Consider the following 11036-nt stretch of genomic DNA (forward strand, 5'->3'; position numbering starts at 1 on the left):
CATAATGTTTACTTTTATTTTATTTTTTGAAACAGGGTTTCTCTATGTGGCCTTGGTTGCCCTGGAACTCTCTCTGTAGACCAGGCTGGCCTCTAACAGAAATCCTCCTGCCTCTGCCTCCCAAGTGCTGGGAATAAAGGCATGTGCCACCACTGCCTGATGACAGTGTTATTTTAGTCCCTTGTGTGTGTTATTCTAGTATGCATACTTTTTGTAACTTACTATACTTTCCCTGTTCATTCACCAATAGGAGATGTTAGATATATCTAAGAAAACAGCTCCTTGCTTTGTGAACTTCTCCAGATTACAGCAGATCTCAGATATTCAAGCTGAAATCTCCCAGGTAAATTATGAGCTTTTCTCTTCTATTTTTCCATTTAAAAAAGTGTGTAGTATGCTGGGGTGTAGTTCAGAGAAAATGTGGATGCTTAGCATACAAAATGTCCTGGGTTTGATGCCCAACTCTAAAACAAACAAAAAACCTCTTAATTGGTTTGAATAGCATTCTTTTGCAATTAAAACAGTGCCTGGTGCCTGGCTGGTAGGTACATGTAGTAGTTACTGTAATAACAGGAATCAGGATACCAAAATGAAAAGTTCCAGTGGTGTACCCTGGCTTTTATATAAACCATCCTTCCATCTCATTTTAAGGAACATGTAGATGTCTTATACTGTGTTTCCATAGCGTGTCCTTTTTATCAGTGTTTGAAGCCTTGAACTTCAGGACATTTGCTGAGTGAGCTAAAGTTTCCTCTTGTTCATCATGTAGAACAACCTGGAAATTGAACTTCTGAAACTGGAAAAGGATACAGCAGATCTTACTCATCCTTCCTATTTGGGTAAGTTGTTGCTTAAGAGAGTAATCATTAGGATTTCAGCTTGATCTTGAATTATTGTATATAACCACCAGGCGGCAGAATTCTAATGTCATAACCTTTCCCAGGTATTGTCTCATAACTAATATGTTTTCAGGGTTTTTGTTTGTTTTGTTTTGTTTTCTTACTGTTTAGCCTTGGCTAGTTTGGAACAAGTCCAGTTGACTTGACTAGTAAAAATAGCATATAGAAAGTGACCAGGTTGGCTCCTCCATTAATCTCCTTTTCTGTTGCCACAAGAAAATATCTGAGGCTGGATAATGTACAATGAAAAAAGATTTATTTTGCTTACAGTTTTGGAGGTTTCAAGGTACATAGCTCAACAATGGTGAGGTCCACATGGTGGATGCCATTCCAGCACCAGAGCTCGTGGCAAGGAGACATCATATTGTAGGACAAGAATCCAGAGTAATTAGGGTCAGTCTTGCTCCTTTGTAGCACCCAGTCCAGGAGAACTAACCAGTAATCAGAAAATCAGGCAGAACCAGGTTTTGATGTCCTTTTAAAGGGCAAGCAAGCAAAGTGTAAGAAGTAGAGTGATGAACTGCAGAGATGGCTCATTGGTTAAGATCACTGGCTGATCTTCCAGGGGACCTAGGTTCAGTTCCAGACGCCACATGGCAGCTCACAACCATCTGTAACTCCAATCATGAGAAATCCATGTCCATGGGCATCAGGCACACACATAAAGCATATACATATATGCAGGCAAAACACCCATACACAAAAAAATAAAACTTAAAAAAAGTAGTAAAATAATAGCACTCTGCATCAAGAAGGGTTTTTGTTTGTTTTGTGCAGTTTTGCGACAGTGTCTCACTATGAAGTCCTGGCTGGCCTGGAACTCATTGTGTAGACCAGGCTGGCCTTAAGCCTCTGAAATTCACCTGCCACTGCTTCTTGAATCCTGGATCAAAGTCATATGCCGCCATGTCCAGCAGGGAGGGGTCTTGAAAATGAGTTGAAACTAACTTCTTTACAAGGGCCTAGCCCTAACTGACTTAATTGCTCCCCATTCCTCTTGAAGCTCCCGCCACCCCCCAGAATACCACAGTGAAGACTAAAACTCCCAACACAGTTTCCAAACCACAGTAGCTTCTCAAAGACAAGAAGAGATCAATGTTAGATTTCTGAAAGACTGTGTATGTAGCTGAGATTGGTAGAGTGTTTGTTTAGCATTCATGAAGCTCTGGATTTAATCCCTAGCACTCCATATTTAGTATGGTGGCCTTTAATCCCAACACTCAGGAGACAGAGGTTGGTATGTTCGAGGCTGGCCTGGTTTACAGAGCGAGTTCCAGACAGCCATGGCTACATAAAGAAACCCTGTCTCAGAAGAACTGAAAACAAGCAAACAAACCCAGGGCTGTCAAGGTATCTCCACAGGTAAAGGCCCTTGCCACTGGCCCTGAGAACTTGAGTTTAGTCCCAGGGTTCACACAGTAGAAGGAAAGGACCTCCTCCCAAAAGTGTGCTCTGGTCTCTGGTAATGTGCTGCGGCATGCGTGCATGCATCCACTCCCACATACAGATAATAATGCAACATAACAAACAGGGTCAGTTAGATGGTTCAGTGGGTAGAAGCACTTCCTGCTCAACCTGATGACCTGAGTTCTGATCCGGGACCACAGTGAAAGCAGAGAACTGACCAAAAAGTTGCTCTCTGACTTCCACATGAAACACTGTGACACGTGCTAACACACGTATACACACATATACACAGAATTAAATTAATAGTCTTTAAAAATGTTAAACAAATATTGGGGGGAAAGGCTTGGGATGTAGTTTAATGGTGGAATCTTTGTTAGCGTGTATGAAGCCCTAGGTTCAGTCTCCAATACTGCAAAAAACGTTAAAATGAATAAATTTTCTGAGAAAAAATTCCAAATTTGGAATGTTTTGTAATTACATAAGTTACGTAAGAATATGTTCTTGGAATAAAGTTTTAAGAATAAAAGATCAATGCAGTGGTGGTACACACCTTTGATCCCAGCACTCAGAGAGAGGCAGGTGGATCTCTGTGAGTTTGAGGCCAGCCTGGGCTACAGAGCAAGTTCCAGGACAGCAAGGGCTACACAGAAACCCTGTTTTGAAAAACAAAGAAAATAACAAACAAAAAAAGAATAAAAGATCATGGTGTTCTAGATGGCTCATCAGATAAAGGCACTGGCCATCAAGCCTGATGCCTTAGTTTAATCCCTAAGACTCACATGGAAGGAGAGAACCAACTCCTGACAGTGTCCTCTGACCTCACGTAGTACTGTGGCACACATGTAGGCACTCCTGCACACACATACATATACACTAATGTAATTTTTGTGTTTTAAGAATAAAAGGTCATGCTGTCTATAATCTACTCTCAAACATGTCCTTTTGAAAACAAAAGGGGCATGTAGATGGGAGAGAGGAAATTAAATTTTAAAATTTATGATTATTGTATAATTATTATATGAAAATAGGCCTGGATTTAAGGCAGATAAAAAGTAGATTTGAAAAACACAGGAAAGAATTTAGTACTAGAGTTTGGTTGTTAGTAGGAACATAAGAGAAAATAGTCAAAAATGAAGATTAAATTGATGCTACTAAGAAAAGTAAGAAAGATGTTCAGAGACTGTGAAGTTAATTTATTTGATTTATTTGTTTGTTGTCTGCTTTTGAGATAAGGATCTCTTGCCTAGACTAGGTCTAACTCCTAACTTCAGTGATCCTCTTGCCTCAGGTTGAGGAGTGCTGAGACTACAGGTGTGTGCCACTATACCCAGCCTTAGGTTAATGCTGACTGGGGTTATTTTTACTATATTCATGTGTATGGGTATGTGTCTGGGCACTGTGTGTGTGCCAGTGCCCACAGAGGCCAGAGGTGGACATAGGATCCCTGCACTAGAATTTCAGATGGTTGTGAACTGCCAATGTGGGACCTCTGGAAGAGCAGCAAGTGGTCTTAACCACTGAGCCATCTCTGCACTCACCAAGAAAGAGATTTTTTATAGGATAGATAGAATATTTTCTTTAACTTTTTTTCGTTTTTTCTTTATTAAGAAATTTTCTACTCACCCCACATACCACAGCTCCTCCCTCCTCCCACCCCCCAGCCCTCTCTCCAAGCACCCGCATCCTCACATCTCCCAAATTCAACGTCTTCATGGGGAGTCAGCAGACCAGCACACTGAGCCTAGGCAGGTCCTTGGCTCGAACTGTTAGGGGGGCAATCAGGCAGGGGATCGGATCTGTCCCTGGTGCGTGGCAGGCTTCTGGAACCCGGTGCCTGCAGTGTGACACAGCCTTGGTGCCGTGGAAGAAAGAGAGTCTAAAACGTGCTTGTCCTGTCGCTGACTGCGGTTGCCATCTCTGGTTTATGTAGTTGAGAAGTGTGACGCTCTGCAGAGCATGAGCGACCATCTGGAAGCCGTGCTGAAAGAGAAGCGGGCCGTCAGGCAAAGACTGCTGAGACCCACGTGCCAGGAGAACTTGCCCCTGGAAGCTGTTTATCACAGTTAGAGCCCGAAGCAGAGACGGAGACCGATGCGTGTCTTTTTAGAGTAGCTGTTGTTTAGCCTGGCAGTTAGGTTGTAGCATAATTCACAAAACAGTATATTGTTGTTGTATTTATTAACATTACTAATGTTGATACATTACACCGGAAAGTGTTCTTTGTTTTAATAATTATAACTGGAAGAAAAGAAAGGACTTTGTTTTGCCAGTTGTTTTAGGAATTATAAATCATGATTTTGACAAAAATATTAGATCCCTAACATGCAGCACGGTAAGATCTGCTTTATTATGTGTAGACCGTTTTATGAAATACATTTATCATTACCTATGTATAAAAATTCTGTTGATATTTACAAAGATAAGACATTAAAAGATGCAAAAACTGAAGCTAGGCATGGTGATACACGACTTTAATCTCAGCACTGAGGAGGCAGAGGCAGGTGGATCTCTGGGTTTGGAGCCAGCCTGGTCTACAGAGTGAGTTTCAGTACAGAGCTTCATAAGGAGACACTGTCTCAAAAAGACAGAAGGATGCCGGGCAGTGGTGGTGCACACCTTTAATCCCAGCACTCTGGGGGGCAGAGGCAGGCGGATCTCTGTGAGTTCGATGCCAGCCTGGTCTACAGAGTGAGATCCAGGACAGGCACCAAAGCTACACAGAGAAACCCTGTCTCAAAAAAAGACAGAAGGGGGAGGCAACAAAAACTGGAAATACCTTTTTTTTTTTTTTTTTTTTTTTTTATACAGGGTCTTACATAGACTGGCCTCAAACTTGCTGTGTAGCCGAGGATGGAAAAAGTGACTTTATTCTTACCTTTACTGATATATATCTCAAGTGTCTGCAAGTGATTCAAAAACAAAACAAAAGCCAACAGCAAAAAGATGATTTTAAAGATTTTATAATGCAGATTCAAAAAAAATTATATGATACCTTTCAGTGTAGTATTTTTCCTTGGTGTCTTCTCTGTTCTCTGAACCAATATGAGGTTTTGTCTAGGGAAATGACTTTATGTGAGATGGTTATACCAACAATTGAGGGTTTTCTTTTCCTTTTTTTCTTTTTGAGATAGGGCTCAATATGTGCCTCCTGGATGGCCTAAAACTCACTATGTAGACCAGGCTGATCTCAAAGTCACAGAGATCTCCTGCCTCTGCTCCCAAGTGCTTGGAATAAAGACACGTATCACCACAACCATTTCCACTGAGGGTTTTCCAGCAGTTAGATTTCGGTTATCATGAATAATATTTCTTTCCATTTTTCTTTTTTCTTTTCTAGGTCTTTTGAGGCAAGGTTCTCTATGTAGCCCTGGCTTTCTAGAACTTGGTGTGTAGACTAGGCAGGCCTGGAAATCACAGAGATCCACCCACCTCTGCCTCCTGAGCACTGGGCACTGGGATTAAAGGATCAAATCATTGATGCCTGGCTCATTCCATTTTTCTATTTGGATGACGATCTAAGTTTTGCTTCAGTGAAAGAGAAGAACCTTTTCACCATTGATAGTTCCATTAAAATGTTGTTAATGATGCTCCTTAGATTTGCTTATTTCAAATTAATAGTCCTAATTAAAGGAAAAGAAACAAAACAACTAAAGAAAGAAAGTTAAGGGGCTGGAGAGATGGCTCAGCAGTTAAGATCACTGGCTACTCTTCCAGAGGACTCAGGTTTTAATTTCCAGCACCCACATGGCAGCTCGCAATCTTCAGTAACTCCAGTTCCAGAGGATCCAATGCCCTCTTCTGGTCACCATGCGGTACTGCATGCATGTGGTGCATAGACACATGCAGGCAAACACCCACACACAAAATAATATTTTTTTCTTTTCCAGAGCTGAGGACCAAAACCCAGGGCCTTGCGCTTGCTAGGGAAGCACTCTACCATGAGCTAAATCCCCATCCCCAAACTAAATATTTAGAAGGAGGAGGAGGAAGAAGAAAAGTTAATTTTTTTCCTCCCTGTACTGCTTTTCTTTCTAACCACTGTCACAGAATACTAACAGCAACTTAGTTGAGCTGAGGCTTATTTTTGTCTACAGTTTACATTGTAGGTACGGCACTGTGGCTGGTTCAAGTGGCTGGGCCGTGTCCTGAGGACTTCTAACTCAGGCTCACCCACTAACACTCGAATGCCCTGGACGTGAAAACCCACCAATCCCCACCCTGGAAAGCTCCACCTCCAAAAAACCTCTATAAACCCTGTCTTCTGCTCACTTCTCGAGTGCTTCTCACTCTCACCCTCATCCAGGCCGCCATTCTTCTTGGGTTTTCCCTGTAAATCTCTTGTGTGAGGTTTGTTGTGCGATGCAGCTGTGTGGTGTTTCTTGGCTCCTGACTGCCAGGATGCCTTTCCCTTCAGAGCTGGAACACTTGCGCTGGGACTCGCCTGGAGCTGTCATGCTTGCGGGGCGGGGAGGGGGGCCTTTCTCCTCACTCAGCTGTACGGCTGCAGCGCGGCAGCTCCGTCGGGGTGGCGGATTGTGCATGGCTTGCTCGCATCTTAGTGGATCAGGAACTGGAGAGCACCTTCAAGGGCTGCCCTCACTGAGCTATATCTGCATCTAGTCCCTGGGCCCCAAAGCTCCAGTGAGTCCCCAAACAGACACCCAATAGGACGAGTGTTCAAACACGGAGCCTGGGGTAATTTACACTCACCCATGCACTCTCTTTCAGAGATATGGTACATTTGTTGGAATTAGCTGTGACTTTCATTGAGAAATTGGAAACCCATCTGGAAACAATTAGAAATTATCCCTCATTTAGAAGAAAACCTAAAGCAAATGGTGAGTATTACTAATATAGCTGCTCTTAGTTCTTATACTAGAATCTCAACTGTGTGACCGTCCCATTTAATTTTTTGGTTTTTATTTTTATTTTTTTCGATAGTCTCATGTAGCTCAGGCTGGCCTCAGACTCCTAAATTAACAAACAAAGTGATGTTTTTCATCATGACATTCTACATGGATGTGCAATTTCTCTTTGTTCCACTGTATTCTCATCTGCTGCTGTCCTCTCTGATCTCTTTCCTCCAGTTCTTCCTGGCCCTCTTGCTTCTTCTGGATAGTGTCTCCTTTTGTTTGCATGTCACATGTATTCTATTATGTTTTTTATCCTGTTTCTCATCACTGTTTCCCTTACATTCATGACACACAGTTCAAATCTAGAGTACACATATGAGACAAGACTTCGGTGTTTGTCTTTCTGAGCTTGGCTAATTTCACTTTTTTTTTTCAGTTAGTCATTAATAAAATCATGAAGCAAAAGAAACATTTCTTTATATATATATATATATATATATATATATATTTTATTTTACAATACCATTCAGTTCTACATATCAGCCATGGGTTCCCCTATTCTCCCCCCTCCCACACCCTCCCCTTACCCCCAGCCTACCCTCCATTCCCACCTCTTCCAGGACAAGTCCTCCCCGAGGACTGTGATCAACCTGGTAGACTCAGTCCAGGGAGGTCCAGTCCCTTCCTCCCAGACTGAGCCAAGTTCCCTGCATAAGCTCCAGGTTTCAAACAGCCAACTCATGCAATGAGCACAGGACTTGGTCCCACTGCCTAGTTGCCTCCCAAACTGATCAAGCCAATCAACTGTCTCACCTGGGGGCCCCTCAGCCTTTGGTTCATAGTTCATGTGAAGAAACATTTTCTTAACCAAGCATGGTGCCCTACACCTATAATTCTAGTACTTGGGTGCCTGAGGAAGATTGTTGTGGAGTTTGGGGCTAGCCTGCACTATTTAGTGAGTTCCAGACTAGTTTAAGCTACAAAGTAAGATTCTGTCTCAAAACAAAAAAAAATTTTTTTAAAGTATTGCTTTAACATGATTTCCATTTTCTTTCTCCCTTCCCATCTGGTTCCCTCCTCCTACCCACCCCCATGGTCTTGTTGGATAGCCCAGGCTGGCTTCAAACTGTCTTTTTGCCTCTGCCTTCCAAGTGCTGGGATTTTAGACATATGCCACCATACCTACCAAGATACATATTTTTTACTTCATAAGATTATATTTGTGTAAATATAAAATAAAATGATTAGGAATTGCTATCTGTTGATCACAGGGAAGATTACTTTCAATACAGGGGACTGGGAACAGGATAGGACATAGAAAGACTTTAGAAAGTTTTCAGAGTTAGTTTGAAGAATCAGTAAAATCAATAGAGTGTGAGTGCAGGTGCCTGAGGTGTGGGATCCTTTAGAGTTAGAGGCAGTTGTGATATCTGCCATGGGTGCTGGGAACCGAACTCAGGTCTTTGGAAGACCAGGAAGCACTTTCTCCCTCTGATGCCTCTCTCCAGACCCTTGTTTTTCACTTTTGTTTTGTTTGTATGTATTCATGTTTTTTTCTGCGTGTAGTCTGTGCCATGTGTGTCTGATGCCTCAGAGGCCAGAAAAGGATACCAAATCCTCTGGGTTTGGAGTTACAGACAGTTGTGAGCTTCTATGTGGGTGCTGGGAATCAAGCCTAGGTCCTCTAGAAGAGCAGCCAGTGTGCTCTTAACAGCTAAGCCATCGTTCCAGTCCATATTCATTTTGTAAAGGAAGAATACAGAGGAGTGGATTGGTCAGCACTGTGCTTTACTCATGGAAAAAAAAAAAATGAATAGACTAGATTGAGCCCTGCCACTCAAAGTATGGATCGAGAGGATCATTACCATGTGGACCATGTTAGAAATACAGACTTTCAGGACCAAGGATCAGCTTGCTGTAGTGCTTTCCTAGTATGTGAAAGGCCTTTCACCTTCTCCAGCACCAGAAGAAAAGAAAATTGTAGAATTGCAGACTTTAATCACCCTACACCTTTAGCATCAGTTTAAGACAACTTTGGTGACACACACATGCCTGTGATCATAGCCCTGGGATGGTGGAATAGGAGATTACCGTGAATTCCAGACCAGCCAGGCACAGTGAGAAAGCCTGAGGTTATTTGCATCGAGTTTAAAATTGATGGTAAAGGAGAAGTGAATTCAGATAGAAGATATGTAGGTTGGGGTGGGGGTAGAGACAGTGTTAAAGGAATTTTTGTAGTAAGGGACTAGAAAAGATCAGATGTTAATTTTGATGAATCTGTTTCTAACATAATGGTAATCAGTAACTGATTTTTTTTTCTATTTCTCTTTATTTCAAATGTCACAGAGCAAGGCTTTAGCCAAGATGGATATTTTGGTGAACGAGACGGAAGAACTGGCAAAAATTAAAGTTTTATTTGACAAGATCCAGTCCCTGCTCGAGGTATTCTCTCTCCCTCACCTTCTCACTTTTAGGGTCCTCTACCACCCACCCCACTCACCCCCGGGGAAAGAAATTTGGGGAATCCGGACCTTAGTTTCAGTCAGATGGTGAGTTCCTCCAATTGAAGAGGAACTACCGTTAAAGAAGATATCTGGGAGTTATCTCGGTACAGCCTTGACACAAACCGGATGAAAGCTCGCAACGCCAGCCGCCAAAACCGCAAGAGCCTACTACGGCCACGGGGCGCACGACCTGCAGCTTCCCGGAGCAGCCAATCAGCTTGCGGCCCCGGGCCGGCTCCCAGCACCCCCTTACGGCGGAACGCCGGAAGGACGCAGCCAATCGGCGTGCGGCCGCCAGCGCCCTCCAGCGGCCAGGGCAGAGAGGGCAGAAAAGATGCAGCCAATAGGCGTGCGGCCGCGAGGCGGCTGCCAGCGCCCTCCAGCGGCCGGAGGTGGGGGAGCGCAGGAAAGACGCAGCCAATCGGCGTGCGGCTTCCACCCCAACCCCAACCTACTCCGTGGCCAGGGAAGGAAAAAGGACGAGAGACTGAGAGAGCAGGAAAGACTGCGCCAGGCCCAGGCGGGGGATCCACCCTAGGCTTTTCCCCCCTCGTTCTGTCGCTTTTGTTCCTCCTCCATGCCTGTCACCTGGAGGGTGGGATTCCTGGCGTTAAGAGTCCTCCGGGAAAACCTGTGGGTGACGCTGAGCGTCTGCCTCTGGTGTGTCGGGAAAACGGCGGCTCGGCGGCGGCAGTGCCCTTTTAATGGTGGTCGCTAGCGCCGCCCTGGCATCGCCGTTTTAAGGCCGGCGGCGGCGGCGGTTCCGGGGGCGGGTCCGCCTCCTTTGGACTCCCGCAGCCGCCGGGCTGATTCATTCCGGGCTCGAGCGCCAAGCTCTGACGTTGGCGCCTGCGCAGGGCGCGGCCTCGCTCCCGATTGGCTGGCGCCGGCCCCCTCCCCCGCGCGCCACCCCTGGTTTCCCTCCCCGGGCCGCAAAGAGAAACAGTGCCCTCTCCCTTCTTGACCCCTGGCCCTTCCCTCCCTCCTCCCCTCCTGCCGCCGTAGCTTCGGGCGCTGCCGCTCCCGAAGGAGCTCCCGCCACGGTGATGGGGTCTCGGGCCTCCACGTTACTGCGGGACGAAGAGCTCGAGGAGATCAAGAAGGAGACTGGCTGTGAGTTGGGGTTGGGGGGGTGGGAAGGCGGCCGGGCGCCTCCGGCTGGCCTCAGTAGTGAGGGCGGTTGTCGCTGAGGTCTCGATCTGGGTGCGGTGGCTTTGTTGGAGGGTCCCGTGCAGCCTCTGGTGTTTGGGGTAGCCAAAGGCTAGGGTACCCGGCGTTCATCTGTCGCTTCTCGGAGCCGGGAAGTGGCTCCTCTAGTGCTGTCTTGCCTCAGAAGCCCGGAGTCTCGGTCCAGCCACGGAGCACAGACACCA

The 11036-nt window shown here is 45.2% G+C and overlaps 1 pseudogene; it reads left to right on the forward strand.

Annotated features, from left to right (window-relative positions):
* Positions 1-244: 244 nt before the first annotated feature.
* Positions 245-10201, forward strand: LOC119087281 (annotated as a pseudogene).
* Positions 10202-11036: the final 835 nt, after the last annotated feature.

The sequence above is a fragment of the Peromyscus leucopus genome, unplaced genomic scaffold (assembly GCF_004664715.2).
Source record: "Peromyscus leucopus breed LL Stock unplaced genomic scaffold, UCI_PerLeu_2.1 scaffold_891, whole genome shotgun sequence".
Taxonomy (NCBI): Eukaryota; Metazoa; Chordata; class Mammalia; order Rodentia; family Cricetidae; genus Peromyscus; species Peromyscus leucopus.